The sequence below is a fragment of the Anolis carolinensis genome, chromosome 5 (assembly GCF_035594765.1).
Source record: "Anolis carolinensis isolate JA03-04 chromosome 5, rAnoCar3.1.pri, whole genome shotgun sequence".
NCBI lineage: Eukaryota > Metazoa > Chordata > Lepidosauria > Squamata > Dactyloidae > Anolis > Anolis carolinensis.
The window spans coordinates 169,209,481-169,221,742 of NC_085845.1; the positions used below are offsets into that span (position 1 = coordinate 169,209,481).

At 39.6% G+C, this 12,262-nt stretch overlaps 1 protein-coding gene across 2 annotated transcripts in view; it reads left to right on the forward strand.

Moving 5' to 3' along the window:
- Nucleotides 1-12,262, forward strand: part of tcf20 (transcription factor 20) — a 237,147-nt gene that overhangs the window by 98,762 nt on the left and 126,123 nt on the right. Inside the window, exon 3 of one of the 2 annotated variants that reach the window (XM_062980992.1) lies at nucleotides 9,628-9,774. The exons of the other annotated variant lie outside the window; for it this stretch is intronic. The gene's annotated coding sequence lies outside the window, so the exon portion shown is untranslated. The remainder of the gene's footprint in view (nucleotides 1-9,627; nucleotides 9,775-12,262) is intronic. 2 annotated transcript variants of the gene reach the window in all.

Genomic DNA, 12,262 nt, shown 5'->3' on the forward strand with positions numbered 1-12,262 from the left:
ATGTTAGATGACAAAATTTTATCGGTCACCCCAGTCCCTGAATAATATGAGTGCTTTATCAAAATAGCAAAAACCTGCTCACAGGCGTCTATACCGATAGGGTGTAGGACACAGTATCTTCAGATTATTACTGTTTGTTTGTTGGAAGATTATTACAGGCTCCACGATGAAAACCCATTTATTGAGCAAACTCTTCATGCAGTTCAGCACATTCTGTCCTCCATCTCTGAAGCCAAGAAAGAACAGTAGATCAAGTTGATAACAGAAGTCGATATGGGTAGGAGTGGTCAGAAGGCATGGAGGTTGTTAAGATGGTTGAGCAATGATCCTTCACAAACTAATACCCATGACAATATAAAGGCAGATCAGGTAGCGCATCAACTTCTGATGAAAGGAAAACCTAACCTTTTCACCAAACTAGGAAGGAAAACAATATTCAAACAATCATAATGAGAAAAATAACATTTAAGAACCTTTTATATCTACTGAATTGGAAATGGCTCTCAATAAATGTAAAAATGGCAAAGCAGCTGGCCTGGGTGATCTATGGATGGAACACATTAAGAACTTTTGCCCAAAAGTAAGGTGCTGGCTGCTGTAGCTGATGAACTACTGCAATGAATCCTGTCAGATCCCTAAAATCTGGGGGAAAGCAAGAGTCATAGCCATTCTGAAACCAGGCAAAGGTCGTAATGATCCAAAAAGCTATAGACCAATCTCCTTGTTGTATCATCTTTGTAAATTCTGGAGAGACTTATTCTGCATAGAATTACGGGAAAAATAGACCCATGCAAGCTGGTTTCAGGAAAGGGGAAAGCTGCACATTGCAAGTATTGAACCTGACTCAGCACATAGAAGATGGTTTTGAAAGACAGTCGATTACAGGAGCTGTCGTCATAAACCTGTCAGCAGCTTATGATACTGTAAATCATCGCCTTCTCCTGAGAATAATTTATAATATTAGAAAGGATTACCACCTTCCCTGCTTCATAGGAAATCTGCTACAAAACAGGAGCTTTTTTGTTGAATTCCATAGTCAGAGAAGCAGATGGCGAAAACAAAATAGTAGCCTGCCTCTGGGGAGTGGGCTTACTCCATCAATGTTTAACATTTACACAAATGATCAGCCACTTCCAGAAGGAAGAGAGAGTTTCATCTATGTTGACGATCGTGCCATCACTGCTCAAGCAGGGAGTTTTGAAATGATTGAACAGAAGCTCTCTGAAGCTTTAGGTTCTCTTACAGCCTATTACAGGGAAAACCAGCTGATTCCTAATCCATCTAAACACAGACGTGTGCTTTACATCTTAAGAACAGACAAGCATTTTGAGCTCTGAGGATTACCTGGGAAAGAATCCCACTGGAGCGTTACAGCACACCAAAATACCTGGGAGTTACTCTAGACTGTGCTCTGACTTACAAGAAGCACTACTTGATTATCAAGCAAAAAGTGGGTGCTAGACATAATATCATTCAAAAGCAAACTGGCACAACCTGGGGATCACAACCAAACCCAGTGAAGACATCTGCCCTTGTGCTTTGCTACTCTGCTGCTGAATATGCATGCCCAGTGTGGAATATATCTTCTGGTCATTTATGTAACATCTAGCACATGCTTTATCTTTGTAATTTGGAAGATGTGAGGTGTGTGTGTGTGTATAGGTGCAGATATAGATATATTGTTTGGTTTTCATGACAGCCTAGGCATAAAAAGATAGATGAGGTGAAAGAATGGTAGGCTAGATGAAGGACAAGAAGATAAAGGCATTTTACTGTTGAATGTTGTTTTGTTATTATAACCCATTTCAAAGTGGTTTAAGGGTTGCTCCTGACGGGTGGAATGCCTTTATACTCCTGTGTGCCTGGGATATATCTTCTTCCACTTGGTTTTAATGTTCTAGTGTTCAAGTCCATTTGGAAACCCTATTTTTTATCCTGAGAAACCTTATTCCAATCTCAGATATTTAGGAAAAGAATGGGGTTGCCTAATAGCGGCACATGTTCAAAGATGCTTTCTCCCTGTATAGAACTATTGTGAAGATTAATTCTGACATATAGCAAACCTTGAGTAAAAATATAGCCCAATCTCCGCAATTTTTTTATAACTGCGTATTTTGTGCTAGATTTGAGTCTGTGTTTAGGATTTTATTTCTATTTCTATATCTGTTCATAAGAATATTGTTGCCATTACTATTATTGGGCAGGGTGCCACTGCTTCAAGAATTGGAAACGTTTCTCTTTCTGGTTTGGAGCCACCCTTGCACCCTAAAACTCTTCTCTGCATGATTGGGAAAGTCTCTGGAGCAGAGTTTTGCTGCTATAGACTGTTAGAGGGGGAGTAGAAGAAAGTCCCGATTCTAGTGCTGGACATAGAAATACAGTAGAGTCTCACTTATCCAACATAAACGGGCCAGCAGAATGTTGGATAAGCGAATATCTTGGATAATAAGGAGGCATTAAGGAAAAGCCTATTAAACATCAAATTAGGTTATGATTTTACAAATGAAGCACCAAAACATCATGTTAGACAACAAATTTGGCAGAAAAAGTAGTTCAGTACGCAGTAATGCTATGTAGTAATTACTGTATTTATGAATTTAGCACCAAAATATCACGATATATTGAAAACATTGACTACAAAAATGTGTTGGATAATCCAGAACGTTGGATAAGCGAGTGTTGGATAAGTGAGACTCTACTGTACAAGCAAATTTCAATCTGTGTTGCTCCAGTTCACAGCATTTCAAATTTACAGCATTTCTCCGGGAATAAAGAAATGCAAGAAACTGTGTTCTTGGAGTTCTTGTGTGGTTGGGAGTGGTTATTGCTTACTGAGATGGAGGGTGAGCAATTCAAGTCTACTTTTTGCCACTTGGGAAGTCAGGTGTAGCGTGTTTAGCAGGATATGTGTCTTTTCTTCTGTTGTGCTGGCACTACTGCAGAAGACATAGCAGAAGATGTCCCCCCCCCCCCCCCTTCACCTTGATTGCCATTGCTACCTGGGATGCCTGCTGGAGAAGGTTCAGCATAGTAATACACTTCTTACCAGTTTTTTCTCTGTCTCTGTTCTCCTCTGGACACAGACTGCAGTCCACTGGTTGCCAATTAGTTTCCGGACAAAGTACAAGGTGTTGGTTTTCACTTTTAAAACCCTACATGGTTTTAGTCCAGGTTACCTAAAGGATCGCCTTCTCCCATACAATCAGCCCCACACACTTTGGTCTTCTGGGGGGCGTCTGCTCCAACCGGCCAGAAACTGACTGGCAACTACCACCCAGAGAACCTTTTCATTGAGCACCCCATGACCGTGGAACGACTTGCTGGAAGAACTCCAACAGCTAAACGTGCTGTCGAAATTTAAAAACCATCTACCTCTTCTGGCAGGTCTACCCAGATAGTCTTAAAACATGAATTGTAAGTGTCCTTTGTTTGATCGCTGTTTTGTGTGTTTTAGTATATATTTTGTAGAGATAAGTTTTGGTGTGTAACTTTTATGGAGGTATATATTTAGTGTGTGTATCTGTAATGTTTTTGCTGTGTTTATGTATTTTAATTGTTTTGTAACCTGCCTTGATCCATGAAGAGAGGCAAATAAGAAATAAAATTATTATTATTATTATTATTATTATTATTATTATTATTATTAAACCAGGTCACCCCAAAGAACTATTCTGGGATTGGGGTTTCTTTTCTGAGCCCTCTTGAAAGCATCTGCTATGTTCTCTTGTCTGGAAAGAACGGATGTGTTACGTTTTGAAACTCTTTAAAATTGGTGGTGAGTTGAGTGAAATGCTAACTTTGTGGCTATCTTAACTCTGTTGGAATGCATTCCCTGGTCTCCAATGATTTCCTATGAAATGTTTCTCCTCCTTTACATCTGTCTCTATTTACATCAAAGCTCAGAAATACAAACACAGCATACAATGATTTGTGCAAATATGTTAGTGGCTCTAGGCCACTGCTCTCATCAGGTTTTCTAATACAGTGTTCCCTCGCTAATCTGCGGTTTGGGTTCTGCGGATTCGCTGTATCGCGGATTTTTCAATCCGGCCCGCCCAATTCTTGCAGGCACAAAAGGGCCCAGTTTGAGGCACATGACCCGGCCCGTGCTTCCTCCTCAGCCACCTGCAGGCAGCGCCCTGCCTGAACCTCATCGCCCCAGGAACAACAAGGATGACAGAACAGTACGTTTAAAGAGGAGAAGAGAGAGGGAGGGAGGCTATATTTGTTGAAATAAATATAGTGCCGCTATATCGCGGTTTTCCACTTTTTGCGGGCAGGCCTGGAACCTAACCCCCGTGAAAAGTGAGGGAACACTGTATATTAGTTAAGGTGTCCATAAACCTTGGAATCACTGACCAGCAATGGGAAGTAAAGAAGTTCTGCTAAAATAGGAACAAAGAGTCCCTTCATTGCTTCTCTTGCTTTTTCAGTCAAATTAGGGACACCTTCCTTTGGGACCAGAACATAATGATTGGATAGGATAGAAGAATGCTATTATCTCACACAATGTGTCTTCTTCCTCTCAGTTCTAGTATTCTGGTATTCCCATGTGCTTAGTGGAAAAATATTTTCCTGTGTTTTTTTAAATCTATAGGGACAGAGAATGTACTTACAAGGCTAGAAGCTAAACTAATAGTGTTAAAAACTTGTAATCCAGGTAATATCTGGATTGTAGGGCAATATGGCTTCTGAATACAATTTCTATAATGTTGTATTCAGAAAAAAAATACTTCTAATTGATTATACTATCTAATTTTTTCCATCTTGCTCCATAGAGATGGTATATCTTGGGTGAAAAGTAAGAAAGAGGAAAACAGAAGTAAAATTAAATCTGTGCCAATAAATGTGTCAATGGTTATTGCATCATTATGACTTCCATGGGCTATTTTCTGCACACACCATTCAGGTAATCCCAAGTGGATAGTAGGATGTCAGAGCAATTATTAAACATCAATGCAATTGTCCAGATATCCAACAAAGCTTGATTTTATGAATTTTTATCTGTAAATGAATTTTGTAAGACATGTTCTGAAGAAAATAGGTATAATATTGTTGTGTCGGGCTACAGTTGCATTCAGACTGTTGTATGATCAAGGAAGTCTAATAAATTTCAGGCTGAATGTGTGATAGATTATAAGTTTTTTTAAAGAGTGCAACAAGTAAAAATATCTGATTGAATGAGAAGGAGAGAGGTTTTATTTTAAAACAAACTGAACCAGTTCTGAATTTCTAGAGATTAAGATACATAGCTTAATGTTTCTGAGACTTGAAATGATTTACAGATCCCTAAGCCTTTGCCACCCCCTCTCAAGCTTTGAATTTTTAAAAATAATTGTGCTATAAAGGTAAAACAGAAAGAGAGAGGAAAGAAAGAAAGGATACCATACTTTCCTTGCCTTCTTGTATGCCTACATCCTGTCACTTTATTTGGAATAATTTGGTGAAAAGTTATCCTCAAAACAGAATTATTCTGGTGAGGTTCTTTTTTCAACTGATATGTTTGTGTGCTTGTGTACACACACATAAACACATACAGGTACATGTGTTTGCTTTTTAGTACATAGCTGTAACTGAATTTAAGTTCAAGATGCTATTATCTGAACATAGATAAAACATCTGAAAATGTTAATTAAAATGCCTGCTACTAATACTTCTGTGTGTTATACAGGTATTTGCCACACTTCATTTAGTTTGCTCACTGGTTCATACTTAAACAATAATAACATTTTCCCCAAAAAGGAAGTATAACAAAGTGTCTGGAATTCAGAGAAGACTTTATCCATAATCAGGTTTATTTGTACCCTTCTTCTGCTTGTTAATTAGTTTGGAGATCTTTTAATGTTTCTGTGGTTTGCTGGAGCATTAAAGCAGCAATCCTACACTTGAGATGCTTACAAAATCTTCTATACATGTGAATCAATTGGCATAAATGGATGTCATATGTGTATATATTTATGTGCAAGTTTGCAGTTTGCATATTCACATTTTACCCTTCTCTCTTCTTTCGTAAATGTTCTTAGTTATCTTTTAGCTTCGTCTTCGTGGTCTCTGTGAATGCACACTTGTGGAGTATACTGCGCCTGTGCAGGTTCTAATGGAAGCTTTCCAAGCTGTATTCTTTCAAATTTTGGCGGTAACCCTGCCCACTCCTCCCCAAGGTATAAAAGGGGCCCTGATCCCACTCTCTCCAATTCCTTTTCTTCAGCTGCTACAGCAGCTCTGCAGAACTTTGTTCATGATGTCAGCTACTAGTTTCAAGCAAAATGCATCCAATGTGCATCGAAGACATTACTTTTCAACCAAAGGTTGTGTCAGCCTTCTATACAAACCAAGAGGTCATGCTCCTGGCCTTTTTCCAATCTCATGCTTTATTGGTCGAGAGATGTCTACACCTTTTAGACATGAGGAGCCCTTCTCTTCTACAAGCACAGGATTGAGTTGGGAAGGAAATTCCCTCAACTATTTACATCTTATGATCATAAGAACTTAGGCCACCAAGTCTCTACCCAGCCACTCTCTCACTGGAACTCTGCAACAATAGAACTTTGTTACCAGCTAGCCCATCATCCCCCCCTTCATCGTTCCAGCCTAGGTCGATGAGGGGACTGACCACCTCCATGGCTTTTCTCCATGGAATTCCACTGGACTCCATTTACAAAGCAGCTATCTGGACCAACCCCATGTCACGCCCTGGCAGCGGAGCACTAAGAACCAACACACGGAGGCCAATAACAATCTAATATCTTTATTAAGGAAATATTATAGTAGAATGAAAACAAGCAGAGGATATAGTTCAGCAATAGACCTTCCAGGAAAGGTCAAATATACTCCAGAAATATTTTGTCCAGTATATTATATTAGAGTTCAAAGTTGTAATTCCAAAACTGAAACACACTCTAACTCCGAGCAGTTAGAGTAGGGAAAAACGTCCAAAGTTTTTTCTGAGGTTTTACGTGAGTCCAAGGCAGGGAGCTGGAGACAAGGCTGGATACTTGGCACAAGATGCAAGGCTGGGAAACACGACGAGATGGGTCACGGAACACGGCAAGGCAAGCCACAAAGGAACTGAGGGTTGTAGACTTAAAAGCAGTCCACACTAGGCTGGAACTGAAGTTAATCCTTAGGCTGATCTGTTGACTCCGCAACGGTCTCAAAGTGCGGGGAACTTTTAAAGAACTTTAATCTTCCTGCAGAGCAGGTGTCCAGAGCTTCCTTTCCCAAGGGAAAGAGAAGCGAAACACATCTTCATCCAGATGTGTTCCTCCCTGCAAATTCCCAGGAGAAACTTAGCTAATTGAGGCCCTGTCTGGCGGCTAATCTCTCGCTCCTCCTCGTATGTTCTCTTTGGAAACGGCTCGCCTGATAAAATTCCCTTCTCGCAAAGGGGGGGGGGGAAGCGCTGGGAAGAATCTGTCCAAGGTCTGTTGTAATGGGTTCTTGGCAAGAATTATCCACAACAGGCATCTGGAATGGCTCCGTCTCTTGCTGAGACGGCAAAAAACCCATGTTTTCATCATCATGATCCATGATGGCGCTGGAGTCACAACTCCGAGGCCCATGGGGCATCACACCCCATGACTTTTGTCTCCCACTATAGACTGGACTTGAGGTCCCACTCGGACACGGCCTTTGGCAGGTCTGTCCTGACCTTTGGCTTACCATGAACCTTTGCCCATTACAAATTAGACATCACTCGAGATAGCACTTTACCACTGAGAAGAAAACTCTAATGACAAGTCACAATGTTTTTCCATGTATAAGAACTTTATTAATAGAACAAGTCAAAATTCAATCTATCACTTAAGATTTGACATTGAAGGACATGTTGGTTCAAGACACAGGCTCTCCCTCCTCAGATAAGCTAGATAGTTTGGGCCTCACAGCACCTTCTTGAAATAACTGCACAAGAAACTGCACTGTCAGAATGTTGTTACTGTTGTATTTCTTTTGCACTTCAAGGTGTGTGGCCTGCCCAGGCAATCGCCTAAGGTTATTGAAATGTTGCACTGTTCTTCTTGCACTATGTCCTTATTTCTAAGGGTGCAATACATGTGTTACTTGGTTTACTTACCTGGTGTCAGTTTGACATGTGTCCCGCCATCCTAAACCATAGCTTGCTAGTCTCCACGAGTGTGCATTCACAGACCACAAAGAAGAAGGACAATTCACTCAATCCTGCCTGTTCCTCCTCTCAACATGCAAACCTCCCCCTTTCTAGCTGCTACTGCAGCTCATGAACTGGGGAGCGTGGGGCCAGGGCACCTTTTATGCCCTGGGTAGAAGTGGGTGGGGTTGCCACCAAAATTTGAAAGAATACAGCTTGGGAAGTTACTGTTAGAGCCTGCGCAGGCACAGTGCAGGCACAGTTACACTCCACAAGTGTAAATTCACAGAGGACCACAGAGAGCATGTGTTTGGGACATGCCCTCAGATATGGGGTTAGGAAAAGCCTGGTAGTGCTGTAATTCTTGAAAAACTGGGAGTGGTAGAAGACAATAAATACAGAGCTGTTCTATTCTTTAGACAACAAAGAACTCTTTTTCTGGATCCAGCGTAGCAAAAGATGCCATAGATATATCTAGTGGTTTCCTTTTCAAGGGCTGGTAACTTATTTTGGCGAATAACAGCTTTTGTAGTTTTACTGACTAGATAGATTTAGATAGATTTAGATGATAGATTTAGGCCTTATAATTAGGATTGTGTGGTCCAGAAATTGAGAAGCTTCGGCATCCTTAAGGATTGCATTGAAGGTTACCATGGAACCTCCTTTGTTCCATGCATCATTAAGATGGAAAGAGCCATGATCAGTTAATTCAGTTCACTGATCAGTCTTCAAAGGTACAAGAAACCACCTGAACTTTGGATGTCATTACTGTATTTAAAACTCAAATAGATCATATTCAGCTGGTACAGCTTAGAAACGAAGATGAAAAGCTGTACCTATCAAAATATTTGTCTACCAAACTTAGGTAAATTTGACACAGGACTCCTGATTCCATCCAAAGGGGTGGGGATTCATCACTGAAAGGGTGTGTATGTATTTTCCCCGAAAATAAGACAGTGTCTTATATTAATTTTTGCTCCCAAACATGTGCTAGGTCTTATTTTCAGGGGATGTCTTATTTTTCGATGTAGAAGAATTCACATTTATAGTTGAACAAAAAAATGAACATTTATCATATACTGTACAGTAGTTGTCATCATAAACCAGCATAACCAGACAAACTGTGAATCCTATCAAGAATCCTATCTTATTTCTTGTTACTACCATTATTTCCATGTACAACAATCTAGGGTACGTGCATTTACCAATCCTGCATGCTCTGATTTCTGTTTGGCGAGCATGCTTCCAAACAAAAACTTTACTAGGTCTTACTTTCGGGGGAGGCCTTATATTTAGCAATTCAGCAAAACCTCTACTAGGTCTTATTTTCAGGGGATGTCTTATTTTTGGGGAAACAGGGTAGCAGCAAAAATAGATCCTTCTCTCGTCATCATTTTTTCATGGGTATTGTGCTTCATGGTGGTATGGGAGCAACTCTGACCATGAAATGAGTTTGTTTTTAACACAGTTGTATCATTTCTTCTGTCTACTGACTCCTTTTTTCTGTACATCTTTTTAAGGGGTGGGCAACTTCATTGAGTCTGGGGAACAATTTTCTACCCCTGGGAACTTCCGAAGGCGGTGTGGACTTCTATAAAAATGGCAAAAAATGAAAAGCAAGCAAGCAAACTTGAAGTGGCCAGATGTGCATTTCTGGTTTTGCAAAAGTATGTATTCTTATATTATACAGCACTGGAGAGGGGGGGGAACCTTTAAAAAAAGATTAATCACAATTTCTGGAGGCTTTGAAGAGAGGCAGGGCTTTTTTCCCTTTCTGTTGAAGGTCTAGTGGAAATGGGTACCTCAAAAAAGAGACTGGTGGGGCTAATATTCATCCCCAGGGCTTTACTTCGTTTGCCCCTGTTTTAAAACAGTGAACTCCATTGAGTAGGAGGGGATCATTCTGACTTTCATGAAATGTTTGTGTTCATATTGCCTTCTAGAGCTCTGATACTAATAATCTATTAAGAAACAGGGTGCTAGAGAACATGGTCCCAAGGCCTGTTGAAATCTTCTTATTTCAGTGTTCTGTTTTGTACTGAATCCTTCTTTAGTACTCACTTCCTTGCCAGCTTCTTAAAATGGTGGTTGAAAACACACAATAACTTAAATTTTAATGATCCTTTCCTATTTCTCAGATGCCCCTAATAAAATTTCTTTAAAATACTAGATTAATTTTTTTCTGTTGCCGAACAGTTATATAATTTAAAAAATCATAGATATATATGTATCTCTGTGCGTGTGTGTGCTCGCACACACACAGTTGCTGTGTATGAGCCCCAATCACTTAGGTGGAAAAAATTGAGTAAATTATATATTGAACTGCTAACTGGTACAGAGGCCTTGCGGTTTCCATGGAAACTAGGCTGGAAATAGCTCCATGTGACATCAGAATGGTACAGGTATAGTCAAATCTAGCTTCTTCCTGTACCCCTAACAAATAAGCACAGCCAGTACAAATATTACACATGTGATGACCATATACTATACACTGACAATTGCAGTTAATGTATGTAAATATTCCAAGAACATGGGGCAACTAAGTCTTCCTATTTCTAGTTAGTAAGTAAAATGCTTCATAATATGCCTGAAAGAGATATGATTTGTCTTCCAGCTAAGAATAAAAGATACCCATTCAAAAGCCAGTCTCTATTCAGTACCTGTAGTTCCTACTTGAAAGGCCTTACAGGTTTCAGACAAAAATAACATTTAGAATTAGACTTGGAATGGCAGAGTTGCTTATAATGTTTCTTTCACAGAGTTAAATCTAACATACACACATACTGAGTGGAGGAGGTTAATATTATGGTATTGTTGTAGGTATAAGATTGTCCTATAATGCATTAGGTTTCTGCTGCAAAAATAAATAAATTTATTATTTCACTTCTTTATTATGTCTTTCACTGAAACTTTCTGAATGTAAGCCCTGTTACACTGTTGGTATAAGTGCCAGTTGAAAACTTGAAGCACAGAGTTGGATGCTAAAAACATCAGTGATTAAATGAATTTATTAATGTGAGCAGTTTTATATTTTAACTGAAAGAGAGAGGGTGATGTGTTTTTAACAGAGGCATATACCAGTCAGAATGCTAATTAGTAATTCACTTTATATAGTTTTACAAAAAACAAAACAAAACAAAGTAAAATAATATTAGGGAATGTTACGAAGGTGTGGTGTATATCCTCTTGCGGACCATACTTTAAAGGGCACTGCATATACAGATTCTGAAAGCCAGTACCTTTGCTAATAATAGAAATAAGCAAGACAAGGTCAGAAAAATGTTACATATGAGTGCTTCCAGATGGAGGGCTCCTAGGCAGCGAAAAACTCAGCTGTTCTGCCTTTGCTTCTTTAATAGATTTTATAAATTAAGAAAAAAGACAAAAATGTGGAGGGAAGACACAATAAAGTTAAAGTAGAAGATGTCTGGATGAACTGTAAACAACAGACCAATATTGGCCAGACAAAAATAAGCATTCTAGACAATTTCATACAATCATAGTTGGCCAGTACTTTTAGAGTCATCATGTTTGTGTTACATTTCACACTGAGAACAAGAGCATCCATAGACTATTTTTAAAATGGATTAATTTACAAAATAATTATTGGAAATATCCCTTTACACTGTATGGCTGGTCTCTTGTAGGGATGTTTTATTTTCAAATCACAGACTTGGAAAAAGTTTGGAAAAGATTTGGGTTTTTAAATGCCAAATTAGATCTTAATCCTAAATGGTGAAGATAGCAAGGGCCAGCTGAATAAAGACTGCACTGCCCAGATAGTTTTTGAAATTTGTGAGTATTATGTAATGTTATTAAGATAGAATAAACCTCATACATATATGTGGGAGCCCTCAGTGGCACAGTGGGTTAAACCGCAGAGCTGCTGAACTTGCTGACCAAAAGATTAATGGTTTGAATCCAGGGGGCGAGGTGAGCTCCCGCTGTTAGCCCCAGCTTCTGCCAACTTAGCAGTTCGTAAACGTGCAAATATGAGTAGATCCATAGGTACTGCTTCGGTGGGAAGGTAACGGCGCTCCATGCAGTCATGCTCGCCACATGACCTTGGAGGTGTCTACAGACAATGCTGGCTCTTTGGCTTAGAAATGGAGATAAGCATCAACCCCCAGAATCGGACACGACTAGACGTAATGT